The sequence below is a fragment of the Ursus americanus genome, chromosome 5, assembly GCF_024610735.1.
Source record: "Ursus americanus isolate L20-20 chromosome 5, mUrsAme1.1.p, whole genome shotgun sequence".
In the NCBI taxonomy this organism is placed as follows: domain Eukaryota; kingdom Metazoa; phylum Chordata; class Mammalia; order Carnivora; family Ursidae; genus Ursus; species Ursus americanus.
The window spans coordinates 51,105,247-51,129,373 of record NC_142131.1 but is presented as its reverse complement, the minus strand read 5'-3'; the positions used below and the strand labels follow the sequence as shown (position 1 = coordinate 51,129,373).

The window sequence follows — 24,127 nt, the reverse complement described above, 5'->3', positions numbered from 1 at the left end:
TGTGGGTTGTGCTTATTAGCAAGGCCTCCCTGAGGCGGTCCACATAGCTCTGGTGTGTCTGATGTGCTTTATTTGTTGCCCCTCTGTGTACAGACGATTCTATTGATTCAGCCTTGGGAAGTCTTTGCTCTGGCTGACCTCTTCACCCCTTTTGTTGATACATCCCCAGAATCTTCCAAGTTCACACCCCAGTTATAACCCCTGCCTCCTGGGGCTGAGGATGGGATGTGAGTACCAGTCCTGCTGCTCATGGGTGTCTGTGGGCCAGAGGGTTCTGCTGGGTCTCGTGCAGGTGCCCCCCACCCCCCGCCTGCCCTTGGGAAATAGGGGCTATTTGTATATTATCTTCACGCAGTTCTCACAGGCCATATTTGAAATGCTTTGCCATTTTCTAGTGAAGGAGGTAGAGTGGAAATGAGAAATTCGAAGGTTCTTTTCATTTCTCTTTTGTTTCTAAGTTTAAGAATGTATTTTTGGACAACACTGGGCTGAACAACATTTGCATGTCTTGTATTTGCTAAACTTCACTATGGTTTGAGGTGGTGAAATCCCATTCATCTAACTAGTATCAGATTTTGCTTACTGGTACTGAAATACTTTCTTGCCTTCCTTATTCTTACCTTCCATACCCCTCCCCCCCAATTTAACATTTGCCTTAGTTTTATCCTCAGCAAACAGTGAAATATGGCTGGTGTTACTAAGTTTTGGTAAAACGGAGCTGCCAAGGCATGCAGTGGTTGAGTTGTGCAGTATTTGGCTAGAATCAGACCTAGAAATCAGGTCTTTGATTGCTAGCCCAGTTCATTTCCTTCTTACCACTTTGTGGAACAGACTGGCCTTTGACAATGAGATCCCAAGACTGGGCAGAAACAGAGGCCCCTCTTAGCTGGTGGTTGAGCTGCATCCAGGATGGTCCATTTGTGTGGGACCAGGGTTGACCTCCAAGATGATCCAACCAGCCCCACGAAGAAAGAAAAGTTCTTTCATCAATGCAGAGGGTATCCTGGCTCCTATGCACTGCTGGAAGCTTCTAGCACTGGAATAGAGTTGCAGAGCAGCTTTTCTTACTGTGGATGAACTCAGAACATATGTCTTATCCATATTTGGCACATGACTTACTAAGCTTGTGTCCTTGTACTTGTCTAATTCTCTGGCACCTTGCCCATCAGTTAGTTGGCCCTTTTTTAGATAAGTGCCTGTATGACCAGGTCTTCTGTTTTTAAGTCATGAGCCTTGACTTTTACCAGAAATTTACAACTTTTCAAAGGACTTAGTTGAATACAATTGCATGAAATGACAGTGTTAAATTTTGTAGTGTAGACATGTTAAAATGGAACTCGATAAAGTGTGTGCTCTCAGTGTCTGTTTTGAATGGTCTTATTTGCATGTTTTATCAGTCTATGTTAGACATTTTTATTACTCAAGTAATCTGTGTTCATTGTAGAGTGGTTAGAAGACTCAGATAAGCCAAGAGAGAGAGGAAAAGAAAGGAAAAAAAATTATATACTGTAAGTAAAAGCCTCTCGAGAGAAGCCGGGATGTGGAGGGCTTTGAATTTCCCAGAAGGAGGGGGTCGAGTCAGTTGGTGCAAGTCATTATCATTCCCAGAATCACTCTTCTCTTCCTTGTTACAGACGCTAGAGAGCAAGACAGGTTGGGCGGTCTGAGCATGTGCTGGAAGAAGTCAAGGTAGTATTTTTTTTGCTACATTCTCTTATGAGCCCAAATGGTTCTGGGGGCCAGACGTCCTGGTGTTAATCTATCACCTGCCAGGGGTGGCTGTGAAAAGGGAAAACTAGTCCTTTGGAATCTCCTTTTTATACAGTTGCTAGTTCTCAAGCAGAAAGGGGGAAACAAAATCTTAGAGTCATACTTCTTGGCTTACTCCTTCCAGCCCTGCTGGAGCTGTCCGTTCATTCACTCATTCATTCTTTAATTTATTCATCTATCTATCCATTCAGTATCTGATACTGTGCACCTACTGAGCACCAGACATTGTATTTTTTTCTGAAATACAGCATGAATAAGACAAGTCCCTGCTCTCATGAACTTATATTGGATTGGTACAAGTTGTCGTATCATTACTTCCCTTTCAGCTTTTCCTTCTACGGCCACGAATGCCTTCTCCTGTCCCCTGGAGTGCCCAGACTCCTGGGTTCTGTCTTTGGAGCTCAGTTCACTCTCAGACCCACAGCCAACCTTAAACTTGATTGTCCCCAACAGGGAAGGTGAGGAGAAGACAGCAGTTGGCTGGCTGAATTCTTCACAAGATGGGACTTTACTTTGTTTGGGAGGAGCAGGGGAGCAGATCACAGAGGGAGGGTTCCTGGCTTTATCAGAGAGAGAAGGCCTCATTGTGTGTTGTTGTTGGAACAGATCCCAGAGACCGGTACAGTTCTTTGGACAGGGCTGAGCTAAGCTACCATGCCATAAAATAATAGCCGAAAGAATCAGTGTGGAATTTAGGGTAGTATCAAAGGGAGCTCTGTGTTACAGCTCTCTCCAGGCAGAGGGTAGGACTTCAGCCCTGGGTCAAGCCCTGCTGTTAACTTCGTCACATATTAATGAACATGCCTTTTGTATCTTCTGTCTGTTCATACTCTTGGTCCCTCTTAATCTCTTATTGCTGTCTCTTTAGGTCTCTCCCTCATTGTGTAGTCATTTATTAAGGAATTTTGATGGAAAATTTAGATTTTAGTGTCTGTAAATGCTCTTTCTTTTGAGCTATGGCATAGTTCGGTGGATGGGTGAGTTGCAGGGATGGGAGCGTTTGACACAGATAACTTAAGAAAGTTCCAGGAAACCGTATTTCCTAACCTTTAGTCACTCATGTATTTCCATCATGATTTTCTGTCACATAGATGTAACACCTATTCTACTGCTTACCTAATATGTTTCTTTAAATGGGAATACTTACTCTTTTTGAAAGGACACTCTTGGTTTTAAAAGGATATTTCATAACTTGGTCATAAATAAAACACCCGTATAATTTGCTTGAAATAGAAGGTAACCATAAAAATCAATGTATCAACTCTAATTTTATTTATGTGCCACCTAAAATATCTTGTACACCACAAGGTCGTATGCTTGCCACACTTTGGGAAGTCTTTTTATACATTGTACCAGCTTGACCAGCATATTCCTGGAGAGTCCCAGGAATAAATTTCCCTCCTTCCAGTAACTTGCCCTCCATCTCCCCTTCCTGCACTAAAGTGAGTCACTAGATAATGACATAAGTTGGTATGTGTGAGGCCATGGGGAGTGTCACAGATATGAGGGAAGGGAACATTTTGGTCTGCCCCTTTGTCCACTCATCTGTGGCACTGGCATCTTGATTAACTTTGCTCTGAACTCTGGGTGCAGAGTAACATAGCCAGTGCTGAGGAGCAGAAGGTGCAGACGTTGAAATGTGCAGTGGACCAAGCTGTCTACATGCCAGGGGATGTTTCCTGAACTCCTTAGCAGGTTTGCTCCATCCCGTGTGGCAGAGCAGAAGCTGGTGCCAACAGCCAGGGTTCACATCCTGAGCCTGCTCCTTCTGTGACATTGACAAGTAACCCGTTTCTCCATTTATTCAACAAATAAACATTAGGTGCCTACTATGTGCCAGCGACTGTTTTAGGTTCTAGGGATATACTAGTTAGCAAAATGGGGGTGGGGGTGGACAGCATGCTTTTGCACAGCTTCTGGCCTTCTTTTCATCTGCTTAATGGGAGTAATAATGGCTCTCCCTCCTCTGGTTATTGTGAGGTTTCCGTGAGTTGGTGTGTATGAAGTCTGCTTGTTAGTATTAGCATAGTGCCTGGCTTGGCAATTGCTTAATAAATGCTAGCTGCTTAATTATGTTGTTCAGGTGCCCAGCGTTGTACCAGGCTTTGAGCCCACTTCTGCTTTATCTTCAGCAGCATGCAACTGAATTTTTGCCTCCTTATTGCTTTGCCTTTAAGTAATTCTTTTTTTTTTATGTTCAATTAACCAACATATAGTACATCATTAGTTTTTGATGTAGTGTTCAATGATTCATTAACCTTTAAGTAATTCTTTAAACCCCACAGCCTAGGAAACTTGGATGGCTTGGAGCCTCCTTGCCTAATCATAGGACTCTAAAAACCCCTGGTCACCCCCTGAAACAAGCTTACTCACCACCTAGCTGCCATGATGAGTTGACATTCTCATGCCCTGGATGACATTTTGTCCTTTTGAAAACTGTGAAAGGCTCCCCTCTCTCCCGCTTTTTCCCCCTTGGCACCTCCTTTCTTCTGTAGTATGAGGAAGGTTTGGGCAGAAATCCTGGCCCTGCAGTGTTCTCTTTAACACAAATCTTTATTACTGCCTATGGGAGAAGCCCATGATACCATGGTTGGTCTAAAACAGGGGTATTGGTGCTGGGCCTTGGCACTTGTCTGTGAAAGAGTTTGACTGTATTTTAATTCTGTTCGTTTCTGAAAGGAAAACTTCAATGCATCACCTCTGTAATGAACCACACAAACATAAGGTGTTGCCCAGAAGTCTCCACGGACTCGAGTACTCAGTAGCCTGTCCGATAGTGACTTTTGTGCCCTGTGGCCATGCTGTGTGGGTCACTGCTTCACGAGGGAAACCCAGCTGGCCTGCACCCGGCGAGTGATGGGACTGTTACGTAGAGTCTGGAACAACTTGAACAGTGTGCATATTAGTGTGTCTTAGTTTGCTAGGGTGGCCTAACGAAGTACCGCAGACCGGGTGGCTTAAACAACAGAAATTTATTTTCTCTTAGTTCTGGAGGTTAGATGTCTAAGATTAAGGTGTCTGCAGGGTTGCTTTCTTCTGAGGCTTCTTTCCTTGGCTTGTAGATGGTTGTCTTCTCCCTAGGATTTCACGTAGTTTTCTCTCCATCACTGAATCCTAGTCTGTTTTTATAAGAACACTAGTTATATTGGATTAGGGCCCACGCATATGACCTCATTTAGGGGCCCCATCTCCAAATACAGTCATATTCGGAGGTACTGGGGGTTGGGGCTTCAACTTACGAATTTTAGGGGGATACAGTTCACCCCATAACAGTGTGATTCAGGAAGGCCGTTCTAAAGTATACTCTTTACATAAGCCTTGAGTTGCTCAGATTGGTCTTTGAGGGTTTTAGGAAGAACTCAAAGTGAGCCAGCTTCAGGCTAGGTCACCTCTGCTGATCCTCAGGAGGGTTGACCAGGTCTCAAGTAGGTGGACACTTTTATCCACCGTAGGTAGGTAAGCTTAGATCATTTACCTTGTGTTCTGGCTACTTCCACAATAATTTGGGGAAGGATTTGTTGATAGGGAAAATATAATACTGTCCATCAGACAAGACTCAGAACTTTGTCAAGAGTTGGGAAAACCATGGCTAGAGCTTTCCAGTAATCTGAACCCCCCCCCCCCCCCGCCTTTCCTTCCGGTTAGAGGTACTGTAAACAGTGACTGCCTACAAGAGGGGTTTGGAGTCTGTTGACTTTGGCTAAGATGTAGCCTGAGAAGATTCATCAGTTTCTAATTCCTGTTCTCTCAGGATATTAAGTATTGCAATGAACTGGAAAACGTCTCTTTATTAAAGTTGGAGGAAGACTTGGGGTGTTTTGAGGGAGATCTGGAACAGGAAGGGAGCGAACACCAGAAGTTTGACTGCATTCCTTCAGAGATTATTTTATCTTTTTTTGCACTGTCAGTGTTTAGTAGCTTAAATGTATACAGTACATCAGGGGTGGTAAAAAAATAAGCAGGATTCCAGAAGTGCTGACATGATAGCTAGTTTGTGAGGCAAGGAGTGTGGTGGCTAAGGGTACAGGCTCTGGAGTGCCACTGACCTGGTTCAGATCCTGGCTCTACAGTGCAACACCTGTGCAACCTTGGACCAATTATTAGCCTCTCTGAGCTTCAGTTTCCTTATATGTAAAATGGGAATGATTGTGGTACTAGCCTCATGAGGTGTTGTGAGGATCAAGCGATACTGCATGGAACAGCCTGAGTCAGTGCTCAAAAATCATTAGCCATTTGTTAGCCTATTTGTATTATCAGTGCAGGATGATCCCCAAGCTGTTTCCCCAGGCTGGTGGCTAACTTCTAATTAAGAATAGAAAACACTGTATTACTTACAAAGTTACATGAGTTTTGTCGGGTTCCAACCTTATTTGCTTTTCCATTTCTAGCTAGGTGAGCTTACTTCAATCTTTTTTTGAGAACGACATTCAGGGAGGGTATTTCTTTCAAATCGGAAAGAAATATTCAATGTTCTTTCAAATCGGAAAGAAATATTCAATGTTCTGCTAAACATTGAAGATTGTTTAGTTTTACTGGCTAAAAAAAAAGTATGGTAATTACGTGAGGGTCATGCATTCATATTTACTCCACACATTTATTTAGATGTCCCTGTCACCGTCTTGCATCCTTCCTGTGCTTCCTTTGCATTCTCCAGTCGTACTGGCCTTTCTCTCTTGCCCACGACAGGGCTTTGGCACAGGCTGTCCCTGGACCTGAATCATGTTTTTGCAGCTTCCCCTTTTTACTACTCATACTTCAGACTCATCCCAGCTTCACTCCACTGGCTGGCCTTCCTGGTCCCTCTATGGGACACTGATTTTTTTCATTCTGCAGCATAGAAGTTGTAGCTAACTGTCCATGGAAATGTGGAAAGCACCCAGCAGGGTGCCTGGCAAGTGTTGGAATTCAGTTAATGTTCATTCTCTTCCCTGTGCCAGAAATAAGGAATTAAGGTGAAGAAACAGTTGGGAGAGGAGGGAGCAAGACAAGGGTGTCGGCACAGCATTGAGGTAGGAAGCTCAGCAGGTGGCTGGAAAAGCAGGAGTGGAGGTGGCAAGGGAGAAAAATGAGTTTCAGCTTTGTAGAGTTATTGTTGAAGCCAAGGGAGAGAGAAGGGATGTCTTAAGTCTTGTCTAGACTGCTTTAGCAAAGTGCCATAGACTGGCTGGCTTAAAAAGAACAGACATTTAGGGCTCCTGGGTGGCTTAGTTGGTTAATCGTCCAACTATTGATTTCGGCTCAGGTCATGATCTCAGGGTTGTGGGATCGAGTCCCACATTGGGCTCTGTGCTCAGTGTGGAGTCTGCTTCTCCCTCTTCTCTCTGCTCCTCCCTCCCCTCAAATCAGTAAATAAAATCTTTAAAAACAACAACAAACTGGACATTTATTTCTCACAATTCTGGAGGCTGAGTTCAAGATCAGGGTGCCAGCATGGTCAAGTTCTTTTTTTTTTAAGATTTTTTAAATTTATTTGGTGGGGCGCCTGGGTGGCTCAGTCGTTAAGCATCTGCCTTCAGCTCAGGGCATGATCCCGGAGTTCTGGAATCGAGCCCCACGTCAGGCTCTTCCACTAGGAGCCTGCTTCTTCCTCTCCCACTCCCCCTGCTTGTGTTCCCTCTCTCTCGCTGGCTGTCTCTCTCTCTGTCAAATAAATAAATCTTTTAAAAAAAAGATTTTTTTTATTTATTTGAGAGTGAGAGTGAGAGAGATCACAGAGGGAGAGGGAGAGGGAGAAGCCGACTCGCACCTGAGCGGAGACCCTGATGCAGGGCTTGGTTCTAGGACCGTGAGATCATGACCTGAGCTGAAGGCAGAGATACTCAACTGACTGAGCCACCCAGACGCCCCTGGCATGGTCAAGTTCTGGAGAGGGTTCTCTTCCAGGTTGCAGACTGTTGCCTACTTATTGTGTCTTTCTGTGGCTGACTACAGAGAGGGGAACAAAGCTCTCTGCTGACTCTAACAAGGATGCTAATCCTAACATGGGGGCTCTACCCTCATGACTTCATCTAATCCTGATTACTTCCAAAAGGCCCCACCTCCTCATACCGTCAGATTTGGGAATAGGACTTCAGTATGTGAATTGTGCGGAAGACACATTTAGTCTATAGCAGGGGATTTGGGCAGAATTTGGGGGACCATCCCCCTCTGAGGGTAGGGGAAGAAGCAGGAAGCCAAGTGAAGAATAGTCAGAGATACAGGGGAGGGACCCCGAGAGGATGGTGCCTTGAAAGCCTTGGTTCATAAGGTGGGTTTTCCCGCTCTAACATGGGAAAGGATAAGAGGACCTTGGGGGTGCTGCCTTTTTAGCCCACCACCTCTGCTACTCCTGTTCCTGACCGCAGACGGCATCTCCAGCCCTGGGCAGACAGTTAGGAAGTGCCCACCGCTGGCATGACGTGGTATGGACAGATTGCTGCAGCTTCAGTGCCCGGCTCCGTGCCTTGCCCAGAATGGTCTCTTCATCCACCCTTATCACATTGCACTGTTTGCGCCTCTTGCGAAGATGGTGGCAAGTGGTTACATCAACATTGTTTCTGTAGGAAAATCAGCCACAGTAACTTTGAAAAGTTCAAGTCCCTTGTTTAAAATTCCTCACTAGACTTTGGATCTACTTGGAGTTTGTGGAATCAGAGTTTTAGCTGTAATTGATTTGTGAAACTTTGAAAGGTTAGTTGTCTTTCCTGAGCTTCAGATTTTAGAAATAAGACATGAATAGGGTGGCTCAGGTCATGATCGGGGTCCTGGGATCAAGCCCCACATCGGGCTTCCTGGTCAGGTGGGGGGAGCCTGCTTCTCCCTCTCCCTCTGCCCCTTCCCTTGCTTGTACACACACTCTCTCTCATGAATAAATAAAATCTTTGGAAAAAAAAGAAATAAAATATGAATAAAAGGGGTCAGAATGGCCTCTGGATTTATGTGAGGTTCTGCTTTCTCACCCTTAGTGTATCATCCAGTCCCAAGCCTGGGAATGTGGTTTCTGTTCTAGTGTTTGTTAGGAGTTCTGATAGCGCAGCTCTTGGCAGGTTTCCTTAGATTTGCGTGGCCTGGGAGCATATAGTCCCCTCCATCCTATGTGGGACCACGAACAGAAATGCCACATACCCATTACTGCTTAAGAAAAAAAAAAAATTCACTCTGCTTTTACCCTCTGGGATCTGGACCAAAGCCAGGCTCCCATGGGTCTTGTTCAGTCCAGCCAAGCCAGGTCCTAGCCAGGTGACACACCTTCTCTCAGCTTCTTACCTTTGTGCACCCTTATTTTCTTAGTGCTGCACCCGTAGGTGTGGTATTGCTGTCTCGGGTACGGGACTGGCACAGGAGGCAGGGCTGCTGGAGGGAGGATCCTTTGGTGGCTGTGCCTTTTGTTGCCACTCAGACACTAGCTCTATTTGGTGTCTCCCTGCTATCTTTTAATAGCATTTCATAAAGGAAGGTAGCATGATTGCTAGAAACTTAGACTCTGGAGTTTGGATCCTATATTTATTAGCTCTGTCACTTTGGCAATCCCTTAATTTTTCTGAGTCTCATTTTCCTCATGTATAAAGTTGGAAAAATGACATTACCACCTTCATTGGGCTCTCGGAAGAATAAATGAGATCATAATTGTGAAAAGCCTAGTTCATATGCTAATATACTCAGTAAATGTGAGCTCTTTGTCATCATTCATATTTGGCTCCTACCATCAGCAAGGGTAGAGCTCCATGTACCCTTATGCCAGCTCCTTCTTGTGGCACCTCTCACCGAGTGATGTGGAGGGGACTCTCAGTAGAGTCCCTCTTTCCTATCCCTGTGATGAGGTTCCAGCCCCACCCTTTCTCTGGATATGTCTGGATGGGCACCCATTCTGGCCCCTGGCCTGCCTTCAGCTCCGCCTGTTCACTTGGGCCAGGGCTGTGCCACATAAGGAGTCTCAGTTTGGCAGCGGTTTAGTAGCAAGGAGTAGCTGCCTGCTCAAACCAGCTGAAGCCAAGAGGAGAAATTTATTTCTGGGATGCTGGGATGTCCTATGGACCCTGCGGGCAGGAAGTGCAGCTGGCTTGGAACCAAGAATTGGGAAATCAGAAGCTGGATTGTGTGTACTTTCTCTCTGGGGCTGCTCGTGTCTCCTGTCACTTGCCTCCACAGACCAGCTTTCTGCCACAGCATGCACACAAGGGGGAAACAGGCCACCCCAGCCCAATTCTTCACACTCCTCAGTTTGAATGTCCAGCATCAATTAACAAGCTCCTCTGTGCCCTAAATACAGATTCCCTGAATGGAAGCAGATTGGCCCAAATAGGCCAGATGCCATCTCTGGTCTGTGCAGTGAGGAGCCAGGGCTGGGAGGTGGGGTGGGCATTGATCAGGACAGGCAGGTCACAGGAAGATCAGTCACTTCCAAATGTGTCCTGTCTCCTGGCCCTCTGGCAGGAGAGAAAGCCCTCTCTCTTTTTCCCTTAGTCAACTCTGCCAGGTGTATGTACACTGAGGCTGTTAGGTCACCTAGGATTTACCACATGGATAGCCCCACGCATCACAGGCCATGAGCGCCTGATAAAATCCCCCTGTGCTTCCAGATCTTTGGATCACACAAAACAGTGTTTCTGGGGGAGGGGTAGTACTTATATATGTGTGACTTGGGAGATAGTTTTAGGTGTTATAAGAACAAAATGTTTTTGTATTAATAATTATGTATTTTATTTAGAAAACTTACAACTAAGGATCAAACCCACAATTTCACAGCTGTTGCATGTGACATTTCCTTTTATATTACATGTAAGTAAAAACAAGTGTTTAAAAAAATTTTAAATGGTGTGAATCTGGAGAAAAAAACAAGTGAAGGTGGTATGTGAATGACTGAGTTGGGAAACTGGTGATGTGTAGACCAGGGGTTTTTACCGAGAGCCCTAGGGAAAGACTTCAGGTGGTTTGTGAATCCTTCGAAATTGTAGGCAAAATTTTGTGTGTTTACTTGTCTGCCTTTATTTCCTAGGGAGTAGGTCTTAGATTGGTTTAAAAATTTAGTGTGCACTGGAAGTCTCTTGGGGTTATTTATAAAAAATTGCAGTTTCCTTACCCCCAAATTTTGATGTAGCAGTTGGAATGGAGCCCAGGCATGTGTGTTTCTCACAGACATTTAGGTGACTGTCAATAGTCATTCTCAGACCGTACTTTGAGAAACACTGCATAAAGAGGTCCAGAACAATACAGAGTTGAAAATCCAGTTATGGCCCATCCCAGCAGCCTTAGGATTGTTGTGCAAACTGGTAAAACTTTTTTGTCAAGAGGTTTTGAGGTCTGTGGACAGGAATTCGCTCGATATATTTGTATCACAAATTATTAAGGCTTTCTTAGCAGTGCGGCTCTCTTTTCTTGGAACAGCTGTTTTGTGTTTGTGTTTGGCCACGTTAGTTCGAGATGCTAATAAAGACTAAGGCTCATGTTGAACAATACCAGCCTGGAGCTGAAGGCTTTGGGTAACCTTAAATCCAGTGTTAGAGAGAGACATGTTTGACCACCGTGGTTGTTACAGACAATCACAAATTTAAAAAATAAAATGGAAAAAAGACAATCACAAATGTTTGTGGGTGGCAGTGGCCAGCCACCAGCATGGTCCTCAGATGGCTGGTGTTTATCTGCACAGCGGTGGAACAGCGAGAGCTGGTCTTTGCCCCAGAGCTGCAGCATAGCAGTTATGCTTTTCTATTTAGAAAAGGAACAATTTTTTTTTACATTTATTTATTTATTTGAAGACACAAGTGAGTGAGGGAGAGGGAGAGAGAGAATGTTAAGCCGAATCCACGCTCACTTTGGAGCCTCATGCAGGGCTTGATCCCACGACCCTGAGATCATGACCTGAGCCGAAACGGAGTGGGTCGTTTAACAGACTGTTTCTTCCCTCGGATCGAGGCAAGAGAGGTTGAATTGCTCACACGTGGGTCAGAGCGGTCAAGAGCTGCCTCCCTCCGCCCCACCCCCAGCTAGTCTGGTGTTGGCAATAGTAATTGGTAGGTGGCTAAGGCAGAGGTTCTTACCTTGGGATCCATGGACCACCTCACAGAAGTCAGGAGGCTTCTTCGATGGCTTGTGGTAGAATTTTGAAATTTCGTGTGTACGTGCTTATGTCTGCAAGTGCTCACGTGTATTTTTCTGAGTAGCGGAGTCCTTGGCTTCTGCTGTACTCTCTGAGCTGTCTGTAACCCTGAACAGATGGCCTCACTGCGAGGACAGTGTTCATCCCTGGAGTTTGGCTGACTGGTGCAGGTCCTTGCTTTAATCTTTTTTTAAAAGATTTATTTTTTTATTTAACTTGGCGGGGAGGGGCAGAGGAAGAGACAGAGTCTTAGGCAGATTCCACCCTGAATGCGGAGCTTGACTTGGGGCTCAGTCTCACAACCGTGATATCAGGACCTGAACTGAAACCAAGAGTAGGATGCTCCACCGACTGTGCCACCCAGGCACCCCTGGGTCCTTGCTTTTCCAAGTATGGTTTATGGGCCAGTAACATCACATCATCTGGCAGTTTGTTACAAATGCAAAATCTTGGGCTCCCCTCCCAGTACCTACACAATTGGAATTGGCAGTTTAATAAGATACCCAGGTGATTTATATGAACATTAAACTTTGAGAAATCATGATCTGGGTAACCCACTCCATGAGGGAGTCAATTTCCAATGCCAGCTCTGTTAGGAGGAATTTTTATTAAGAAAAGCCATATTTCCTTATAAAATTGTTTAGGAAGTAGGGTGCCTCTGCATGTAATAACTCTCATCTCTGCTCTTTGCTTATTGGGTGCTCAGTTGATTATAAATTGAATGAGACTTATATAAAGGGATTTTTTTGACTTACATTAGTTAATTCACATGAATGTTTAGGTTGGCCATAAAATGGCATCTGCTTCAACCCTTTGAGGGGAATAAAAAGTTGTAGGTGCGGGATGCCTGGGTGGCTCGGTTGGTTAAGTGTCTATCTTCAGCTCAGGTCATGATCCCAGAGCCCTGGGATTGAGCTCCTTGTTGGGCTCCCTGCTCAACCTCTCCTTCTCCCTCTGTACCAACCCCCCTCGTGCTCTTGCACGTGCACTCTCTCTCTCTGTTTCTCAAATAACAATCTTAAAAAAAAAATAGTTGTAGGTGATAAACTATTGATCTGCTAAACAAACTCCATTCCCCACAAGGAATTTCTTCTAAGAGTGTCATTGTGGGTTTTAAAGGGAATAATGGCATTGACTTCTCAGCTTGTCATGGTTATCTTGGAGAGGTCTTTGCTATTCTGTTTTCTTCACCTTCTCACCTTTTGCCCAGAGTTGGCTCACTCTTCATCTTCTGTTGCACTAACTTTTTGATGAATTGTCAACAGTAGGCCAGTTTAGTCTTATTTTTGTCCGGAGAGTTGCCTCATGACTCATACAGTTAATAAATGCAGCCAGCTGGATGTCCACACATCTTTAGTTTTGTGATTGTATGTTTTCTAGTGACATACACACTGGCCTCTGTTCATCTCTGAAGGGAAGCCTCTCTTCATTTTGGAGTATATTGATCTGGCAGTCGTCCAGTTACTGCTGGAGTTAAGCCCATTATTGAACATTAATTGTCTGTGGGTGTGTCCGCAAAAACAGGGTAGGGTGAATCTTAGTATTTTTTACTTTAAATTCCTATGTAGGGAATGAACATAATAGGGTATCTGAAAAAAAAATATATTTTGACACACGTCAGAATTAAGATTCATTCTAAAATACGATAAGCCATTTGTACTGTCTTATTGTCCTCATCTGAAACCTTGGACACTGTATCGGTTACATGACTGTCTCTCCAATACACTGGAGTTGTTGAAGTTTGAGCCCCACTTTACTCAGTGTTTTATCTCTAACCTTTAGCACGGTGCCAGGCACACAGGGGAGCAGTCAACAAATATTTGCTGAATGACCGAGTAACCATGTTTACTAGTCTATACTCTGGTTCACACGTGAGCCCCCATTTGTTGAAATACTGTCATTTATTGAGTGTTTTCTATAAGATGGGCAGTGTGCTAAGCACTTAAATACATGCTGTCGTTTCACTCAACAGCCTTATGAGGCAGGTGGAATCACTATTCCCATTTTACAGGTGAGGAAACTTACCAAGTAACTTGGCTGGCGTCATTCAGCCGGTGAGGGTGGAGCAGAGATTGGACGTCAGGCCAGCCGACTTTGAAGCTCGTGCTGAATACACGAGCATCCAGTTCTGTTCAGGTGAGGATGCTGACCTGCATAGAATGCTGGGATATTGCTTCGGCTTGGCTCCTTTCAAGTGATAAACAGATGCAGATATGACATGTTGGCTGAGGAGAGGTGTTTTTGCTCTTTCTCCCTGTAGAAATCAAGCCCCAGACTGGTGAGTGTGTTCCCATTCCTCCATTGTCCGTCTTAGTCCCTTGTAGGGACTCTGTGACCTTAGACCCCGCTCTTGTAGTTTTTGGAATAAGCTATGTCACCCTGCCATTATCTAGCGTTAGTGACAAACCAGTCTCAAAGCTTGGTCATAAGCAAGTATTGTGATTAAAAACAGTGTTTCCCTTCTGAAGACATAGGACAGAGAGCCTGGTTTGGAGTGGATTTTTTAGATTATCCTAAAAATCCATGCTCTGTTGTCTTTAATGTGAATATCATAGTGTGTCTATTAACAGGTATTTGACAGTAATAATTGTTTGGGACAGCTGATAACTTGCTGATGGTTACTTAAAGGCAGTTTTTCTTCAGGTAACTTCCCTTTACCACTGCTTTATGCGAAAGGATTTGTTCTTCTGTAAGGCCTGTCCTGGCAGAATTTTCACTTTTTTAAAAGTGGGCACAGCTATTTGTAACCCTGAAAAGATCTTTTCTTTCAGTGGTTGACAGATAAATAGCAAAACAATGAATAGGTATTGTAAATAGTTTGCGGACCATTTACCTTATTTTCCTGTAGTTCTGGGCTGAGTATGACTCATACGTTTTGGGACAGATTCCACAGTCACTTTCACGTCACATTTTTTTGGATGTTCATAGAACTCTGCAGAAGTTTCAGTGTTTTTTGGAATATGTCAGCTGCGGTTCCCTTGGCTCTCTCTTTGTGTCTTACCAGTGTGTCCTGCGGGGTGTTCCTGCCATCCAGGTTTCTGAGGGTATGTGTTGTTGCTTCTTGAGCACAGGTGTTGGTCCTGCATTTGGCAAAATCGCAATATTTAAAATCCCCTAGGAGCTAGGTGTGGATTAGGAGGCTTAGTCTCTGAGGGTCATCCCTTATCAAGCATCTTACCTTTGATTCTCTTTGGTAGGATAGAGCTAGAGAGTGTGTGGGCCCGAGGCCCCCATACCTGCTGTTTCGCTGACATCCCACGGGGCTGCAGCCCTAGCATCAGCAGCTGTATAAGCTTCCGAGTGGGTGTCCTGGCAGGAGAGCCAGACAGGTGATTTGTTAAATTATTACCCATGTGCAGCTTCTGGCCTCTGGTGCCAGGCAGCTTGGAGCTTGGCAGGATTAGAAGGAGGCTGATTACACAGCTAGCAAAGGTGGGAAGCAAGATTGCCGCTGCCACCATGCTTAACTGTTGAAACGCCCACAGAGCGTGTAAGAAATGAGAGATCAAAGCACAGTGAGTTTGGCTATATAAGGATTTCCTAGGAGGCCTTACTATGGGATAGGGCATCAAGAGTGTCGCTGTAGGGGCTAGGCCTTAAGCAGCATGCTTAGGAACTATTTTTTAGGAATTAGGGGGGATCTGGCATATGTTAAACGAATACTTTTTGGGAGTCTTTGGCCCTCTGCTACTTCCAGGAGAGAAGCGAGAAGGTGGGTTGGTACCTTTTACTGGGATAATTAGTGAACTTGGGGCCAGCTGCTTTTCCCATTCATTTCTATCAGTTCACTGTCTTCTGTATTAAAGATGTATTTCTCTTTCCTTCCAACAAGAACAAGAGGCATCTTCATTTCTCCTTCAAGCTTGGGAAGTGGGCTCAGCTAAGTAGTAGAGGTAATGGTGAAGAAGACCATTTCCTTGTATATAACATAGCTGATAATAACATAGCGTCCTTCATAGCATAGTTGTGAGAATTTAAATCAACTAGTACATTTAAAGTGCTTATGATAGTATCTAGCACACAGTTCATGCTCTGTATTAGTAATAACATCTGTGTTATACTGATACTTCCATTGTCATGGAGTGAAGGGTGATTCTGGAGGAAGAGTGTGGTTGGTTGTCTTCTTCCAGCCACTGCTGGATGGGCCTGGGGTCTCAAGCACTGCTCCTCCTGCAGCAGGTGAACATGGGGATGTGGATGTGGAGACTGAGAGGGAGGAGCCTGAAGGCTGTCCCTGCCAGCTCCCAGCCTGGGAGGGGGCTGAGGTCAACAGCCCCTTCCTGGAAACTGCTTGGGCATCGCAGCCTGGAGCAGCATCGGCTTCTTTGATTTAATCTCTTCCCTGCCCACAGGCCACCAAAAGTTCAAAGGGTCTTATTTTTCTATTGTAATTCCTTAGAGGGACAATAAATTCCTTTGGGGGACATTCAGGACATTTTTTTTTTCTTTTTTTGAGAAGCTAAGTTGGCAGCACCAACTGAAGGATAAAGCAAGTAGTAGTTAGAAGCCAATATTCTAAAAAGGTCTTTCTGTCCAGTGATTCCAGATCAGAGAGGAGGAAACTTTTCTTGGGCTAGAAAGTATCGTTTAGAAGTGTCCTTGATGGCATCACTGCTCAGAACACAGTTTTAAAATCTGCCTATGACAGTGTTGCTGTTTGTTCTCCAGTCGGCTGGCCTGGGATTTGTGGAATCCTGCACAGGATGCTTGTGGGTATTCAGTTTTTAGTGGCCGCTGAGAGATAATGAGGAGGAGGAAGCAGAGTCTGAAGATCTAGTTTTTGTGGTTGATTTGCTGGTTAACCCAGGGAAACTTAGTGCTATGCTCCATGTCTTCAGTTGTAAACTTTCTAACATCTTTCTAGCTCATAAAGGGTATTAATGACCAGTGAGACAGTGTTGAATTTAGGGATTATTTTTAGAGGAAGGGGGTGAATACTTGCTCGATTTGTATGTTTGTCAGGCTGAGGAACTTGGGCTTCCTCTTTCCATTACCATTTGGGAATGGGGGCTGTTTCCTACATCATATTTCCAGATAACTAAAGGTTAGCTCTCCAGGTGTCACAGCAGCGTGATTCTTGTATCCAGGTCCTGGAGGAGGTGCTTTATGTAGTCAACGCATTAATCCTCATCACCTTTCCATACTGTAGGAATTGTCATTCCCACTTTGCAGCATGGCAAGTTGAAGTTTACAGATAGTAACCAAAGTTATGTGGTTTCGATCATTCATTGAAGAACCATTTATCGAATGTCCTCTGTGCCAATTACCAGGATGATCCCCCCCAAGCAAACCAGACATGGGTTATCCCTGGGGTGGTTAGGATCCATCCCAGGATTGTCTGGCTCCAAGGCACATGACTTACCACCACATCGTGTTCTTTCTTACAAAATTCTGTTGGTGGAAGGGACTGGAAGGCCTGCCCCCTCGTCAAGTGTCCTGTGGTACAGTGATTTCCTTGGGTCACTGGCTTATAGCTGAGTGTTCTGTAACTTTCAGCTCTGAAGCCCAGGGCAGTCCACTGTCCTTTATTCCTGTTTCCTCCAAGCCCTTCTGCCTCTTACGATTTCAAATGCCAAGACTTGAAAAATTTTAAGTATTTGATGAAAACCCGGCTTAAATGTTAGGCATTTTGCTGCTTTTAAAAACAGAAGATGCTTAAGCAGAAAGCAATTTTTTCTTGATGACTCAGGCCTGTCATTATGTGCTTCATTGATGTACCATATAATTTTGCGTCTGCCTTTCCAGGTTTTCATTTTCTTCCCCTCTGTGTCGGTTGTCACCTTACCTGCGGTCACTGAGATTGTCACTGACTGCCTCTCACTCCCTTTGGGTTGTTTCTCACCTGCTGTGAATAAGGAAATTGAGCTTCTGGGGTTTTTGTTCTATTTCTTTGGGAAATAAAAAGCAGGAAGTTGCTGGGTGAGACCTGAAGAATGAGTCAGTGACTTCGTGACAGCCACCTCTGGAAGTTGGCCTCTGTGGTTGTTTGCAGTATGGTCCTGTGGTCATAATCTTGCTACAGCCTTGGCTTCTCCTGGAGGGATTGAGAGCTCAGCTCTGGAGGCCGGTGGACTTGGCTTAAATCCTGCCTCCACCACATACTTGTTTGGGATCTGAGTCAAATGAACATCTCTAAGCCAAAGTTTTCTTATCCTGGCTCAGCAAGCCCTCCATAAATGATGCCCTTTATTATTAATGTCAACAGCAGAGTGTCGTATTGGCGGGGATGAGGCAGCGTGGCTGGTGATCATGTTCAGGTAACTGTGGAGAGCATGGGTTTAAGGATCAGGAATACCTGGGTTTCAGTCCTGATCTCCCCAGCTGGGTGACCAATAACAGAAGGAGACATATGTATAATGTAGAGGTCAACAGTGTGGGCTCTTGAGTTAATGTGAGGATCCATTTCTGCCTCTGCCACTTAATTTTTTGGTGACCCAAGTGTGGAAGCTGCTTTAGGTTTCTCATTTCCAAAACAAAGATGGTAATAGGACCTACCTCTCAGGATTGTTGGGGAGCTAGCTTAATGCATATATACAGTGAGTCAAATAGTGCCTGGTACATGGAAGTGCTCAATAAATATCAGCTCTTACCAGCTAATGACTTCCCCTGGCATCCGGAAAGTGTTGATGCTCCTTTTATTCCTTAAATGGTATAGTTGTAGCCCTCTTTCCCAGCACACAAGTAATTTCAAGATCACTTTTCCTGGTTTTTGTTTCTTTTTTTCCATCTACCAAGGATTGAAGTAGGATTAGTAGATGGCTTGTTCTGGGATCAGTTACACATCCTCTTTTGGGGATAAATGCTTTGCTTTATGAGGTTCCTTTATGGGTAGGAATCGTCGCCTTATTGGGTCCTCGGCCTGGAACTCCCTGGGAACCTCTGGCAGGTGATATGAAATGCCAGAGATACTCAGGAGACAAGTATCTGTTAAAAATGGAAAGTGTTGTCCTCTTTGGCGTCTCCGCCCTTTCTTATGCAGAAAACTGAACGCACTTTAGTGGAAGGATTATTCCTATACTGTGTACTACTTTTACTCATTTAAATTTGTTTTTGTCACAGAGTTTCTTGGGCTTATAGCCTATTTGAATTAAGATTAGTTGACTCTTTTCCTTAAGCCCAACACGTAGATGGTAAACCAGGAACCTTCCTGGTTAATTCTGAATTGAGAAAAAGAAAAAGAAAAAGGAAAAGCATTGAGAAGAAAATTAACAAATATGTTATTCTTTTTCCCAAAGGTTTGTCTTACCATGAGTTTCCTTTGTTTTTCCTGATAATTACTTGTACCTAAAACAACTATATCTTTGCTTTGGTTAAAGAGGAAAGGTTTTGCCCTCATATGCAGGGGACTATTGATAGATCGTTGCTGTGAGACCAGGGGATGGTCTGATTTCATAAGGACTTGTATGTGGGATTTTCTCTGTATTTTGGGGGGTTGGCAGCACCCCCAGCACTCTCAGGGAGAGCTTCCACGTGGCTTTTCTGTGGAGTTGCCCAGATCTGGACTTTGCCTCCTGTACCAGTTCTTGGACTGGTGTGCTAGGTGATTGTGACAAATAGCAGGTGCCTCTCATTCCTGCACTAGTCTGACCCTTGTCCGCAGCTCAAACCAGCCAGTATGACTGCATTTCTGCTTTACTTATCTAAGTGCTTCTGTGCTAATGATTCCCCACTATTGGTGTTATTGGAATTTGGCCACTGTGATCAAGAGAAAGACACAGTTTGATACAAAGGTTAGTAAGTGCTGGTTAGGCGTGTGTTTCTGTTGAGTCGGGGAAACGCTGGTCATGATAAGGAGGGGAGGAGGCTTTGAGGTTACTGTAAACTTTCTGTTCCTGAGGTTTCCCTGGTTGAAACTTTTCAGAAGGGAGAGAGAAGACTGTATGCCATCCTCTTCCCTGCAAAGGATCCAACTAGGACGGACCGTATATCCTGGGTCATATCTGCTATCTCATCATGATTATTAATAGCTCCCCTTTTCTCGAAACTGTCCCACTTTGGATATGGTCATCCTATGTATGGATCACATCAAGTTTCTTTGAACCCTTGTCAGTAGGAATGAACAGCTTTCAGTGTTATTTTTTTTTTTCCTAGTAGATCTTAGCAGTGAGGCCACCACCTCCTTCATCCAAATGAACAAGAAAGAGTGGTTCTGTAGAAGTTTGTGACAAGTTCCACCTTTTATTAACTTCAAAAAACTACAGATCTGCAGAGCAGAGGGCCCTTTAGATCCCCATTGTGGGAGGCAGTGAAATGCTTTGTGATATGATTGTTTATCTTTATCTTTGGTCAAAAAAGTAAGACTTCAAGACTAATGGCCTAAAATCAGATGTGATAATTAGGAAGGTGAAGCCTAAAGAAAATGAATGATCAACTTTCCCAGTGTTACCAGCCAACCACGTAATGGTGAATCGAGAGTGGGTGCCCCGGTGTGCCTGGCTTTCTCCACTGCTCCTTGCTGTCTGCCATATTGGCCTAGCATTTTCAACTCCAGGCTCTGATATGGTTTTATTCCCATCATGCATAGGATGAAATGATTCAGAACGTGAGCCACTGATTCACAGGAAGTGACAGAGGCAACGTTCAAGCTTAGGGCTTTATACCCTTACCTTGGCGAGGGCTAAAGGATGAGAATAATAGGATGGGCCAGTTGGTTGGTATTAGGATGTATTGGTCCACGGTGAACTTTTTTAAGCCTTTCTTTGTGAGTTAAGTCTTTTCCCTGGAATGCTGGCCAAGCCTCAGGATCACAGCATGTGGGGATGTTATTCATGTTCAATAAATGTCAGACAGCATCCACAGTTTTATGGCTTTGTAAATCCAGAGAAACTGCTATTATTACAGTTACTTCCAAGTCCTGAATTGCTAGTGTTATTATTATTATTTTTTAACAGTTCTAATAAAACAGCTCATTACTATCAAGTATGGTTTAAGTATCTGGCTGAGAAAGGCAAGGTGATATATGTATTTTTTAATTAGTGCTATTGAGAGCGGCTATGGTGAGGATGAAAGATTTTGTGGTCAGAATAAATTGTGGTAGACGGTAGGAAGGGGAAATGAAGGACTTTCAAAATCCCCAGTTTTTCCATTTGTGTTAAATATTCACAGGTTTGAAATGTTAGTGAGAGTATACGCTAGCAATCAGTCTTTTTTCATAGTCGTGATGACGTGTGAGTGAGTCAAGACTTGATGTTTTCAGTTAATGATCTGGTGAACTCAGACTTTTTAATTAATAGAGCTGTGCAGGTGGATTAAAAAAGATCAGCCTTCAAAAAATGTTACTAATAGTACAAATTTGTAAGGGGCTAATTGTGCAGACCAGCATGGTTTTGTGTTTTACTCCCAAACAGTTCCTGTGGGAGTCAGAGACAGACAGACAGACACACTCACAGAAGCCCCCAAGCCACTGGGAGTTAAATACATTTGCCATCACAAACATTTTGACCATTGTGATGAGTCACCCGGCCAGGCCACTCCATACTCCACCCCTTGTAGTTTGTATCATTTTCCTTGATATCTGTTTCCACCTACATGCCTGCTCTCAAATCTCAATAGCTACCTCAAAATATGTATGAGAGGTTTGTTTTTTCAGATAGGCAAATGTGATTTTGTAGATACGTTTCATTTTTTTTTTTAAATACACAAAATGCTCGGAATACAAATTATAATAGCGCATACTTTGTAGGGGTGTTTGTGAGGATCAAAGATGATAATCCATACAATATTCCTTTTATGATGCCTGGCACACACTTAGATGCTCAGTCTGTTGTCTCGTCTCTTTCTCATCTTCTGCAGCTCACTGCTTTGCTTTTCTCACCCCATTGAAATAACTCACGCAAGGATCCCATTGATCATCATGTAAGAGCCAGTCCCAAATGCTCCATCTCTGTGTATTTGATGTCTCTGTCCTCTTGCTGGTACCAAGCCCTCCATTGTACCTGGAAACATTCCTGATGCATGACCTTGCTTTACCCTTATTGTCCTCCTACCTCTCTGGCCTCTCCTCTTTTCTTTTCCTTTGTTCTTTGGCCTCCTTCTCTGTTGCCGGAGAAGATGGTCTTTGAGTTTCTATGCTCAGTTCACTGAAGGTCCCTTAGCTATCTTGTTTACTCCTTCGCATGATATTGAGTTATCTACCTTTGGCATGACTTCTCTTTGGGCTTCCATGTATCCATTTTCCAACTGTCTGACTAGCATCTCTGCCAGTGTATCTCCTGGCAGCTCAGATTAAACCCATGTCAAATGTGAACTGCCCTCCCCTTCCTTCTGCAAGCATGTCCACCTCTTCCCATCTCCAGGTCTCAGGATGTGTCTTTCCTCTCTTCACTTCTTCCCTTTACTGTACCAGCTTCTTTGCTGCTTTTTCCTTCTTTGTCTCTGATTATCCAGTTGGCGGTAAGAGTTTCTTGTGCACCTGACACTGGTGAAGCCCCTCATTTCTGCTCTTTACCCTCTCCCTCTGCCACTAGCATGATAGCTGTTCCTCCTACCAGCCTCCACAGCACTCACCTAACCCTTGGAATGGCTTCTAACAGCGCTCCCTTCTGTGTTCGTGCATTTGGATCCAGACTTCTACTGACCCCTGACAAATTCTCCCAAAACACAGGTTTGGGCATATCCCATCCATGCCCAAATCCTTCCTTGTCTCCTTATTGTGCATCAAATTATGAAGACCTACCAAAACCTTATACCTGTTCTTTGGTGTACCCCATCACTAGACACAGGGGATGAAGTTTTTCAGGCTATTGTTCTAGATAGTCATGGTAATAGTCTATTCTTGGTATCCTCTCACTGGTCCACTGGTGATGTGAAATGTTGTCAGTTTTCATTTAATAATTTTGTGGACTGAAATGTGTCCCCTCTCCCCACATTTACATTTAGGCCTTAATCCCCAGTGCGACTGTATTTGATAAGGCCTTTAAGGAGGTAATTCAGGTTAAGTGAGACAATAAGGGTGGGGTTATATAGGATTAGTGTCCTTATAAGAGGAGACGCAAGAGCTCTGCACGTGCACAAAGGAAAGTCCGTGTGAATACACAGCAAGAAGGCAGCTGCCTGAAAGCCAGGAATAAAGTCCTCCCCAGAACCCAAGCATACTGGCACCCTAATGTCAGACTTGGAGTCTCCAAAACTGTGAGAAATGAATACCTGTTGTTGAAGCCACCCAGTCTGTGGTATTTTGTTATGGCAGCCTAAGCTGACTAACACAAATAACAAGTAACTTATTGTACATCTTTCATGTGGCAGGCATGGGACACACAGGGAGATGAGGACTTTGCTGCCACGCAGCCTAGGTAAACCCTTTTGTCCTCACCCTGACATTCTGCAGTTTTCAGCCAAAATGTATTGAACGCTTATTAAGAGCAAGGGACTGTGTTGAACACTGGGTTTACAAAGATAATGAAGAGCTCAGCCTACAGGGAAAAAAAGATAAATAGATTTTTGTGATTCAGTGGAAGTTGAGTCTGGTAAAATGTTCAAGCTATGTATATAGCTAAAGTGATGATTTTAGGCAAGGGATAATGACTTTATCTGTGAGTAACAGATAAAGTCATAAATGGATCCTGAAAGAGAAATAGATTATACTGTTAATTATCTTCAGTTTAACACATTTTCCTCCAGTTTTTTACTTTGCTTTTTCCCTCTCTGATTATAAAAGAAAAAAGTGAAAAACACCTGCTTCTTAAAGAAAATTTGAGAAGTACAGAAAATTGTAAAGAAGTAGGAAGTCATGGGATGCCTGGGTGGCACAGTGGTTAAGCGCCTGCCTTTGGCTCAGGGCGTGATCCCGGCGTTATGGGATCGAGCCCCACATCAGGCTCCTCCGTTATGAGCCTGCTTCTTCCTCTCCCACTCCCCCTGCTTGTGTTCCCTCTCTCGCTGGCTGTCTCTATCTCTGTCAAATGAATAAATAAAATCTTAAAAAAAAAAAAGTAGGAAGTCATAATTCCACCACAAAGAGAGAACTTCTTTTTTTAATGTTTTATGTCCTTCTAAATATCTCTGCATTAATTTCCCTATCTAATCTCCTCTATCTTGAAACATTTAGAGTGTTTCCATTAATTTTTTACTAGTTTAAAGAACTTGATTGACAATTTCATGTATAAATCTTTGTTTAAAGGCATTTCCTTTGAATAGACTATTTAAAGGGGCGTCATTTAGTCAAAGGACAGAAATACTGTTAAGGGCTTTGGGGACATCCAGCCAACCACACATATGTCAAGTCTCTTCTGTGTGAACAAGTGACTCTGCTTGGCTTTGGCATTGGGTGCTGGGGCCAGGGAC

The 24,127-nt window shown here is 44.0% G+C and overlaps 1 protein-coding gene across 6 annotated transcripts in view; it reads left to right on the top strand.

The window, feature by feature from the left end:
- The window catches only part of ARHGAP26 (Rho GTPase activating protein 26), a 414,027-nt gene that overhangs the window by 36,346 nt on the left and 353,554 nt on the right, over positions 1 to 24,127 (top strand). Inside the window, exon 2 of one of the 6 annotated variants that reach the window (XM_087862169.1) lies at positions 1,635 to 1,689. The exons of 4 other annotated variants lie outside the window; for them this stretch is intronic. The gene's annotated coding sequence lies outside the window, so the exon portion shown is untranslated. Of the gene's footprint in view, positions 1 to 1,634; positions 1,690 to 13,316; positions 19,576 to 24,127 lie in introns of those variants that run through there. One more of the 6 variants, XM_087862170.1, reaches the window with a different exon arrangement.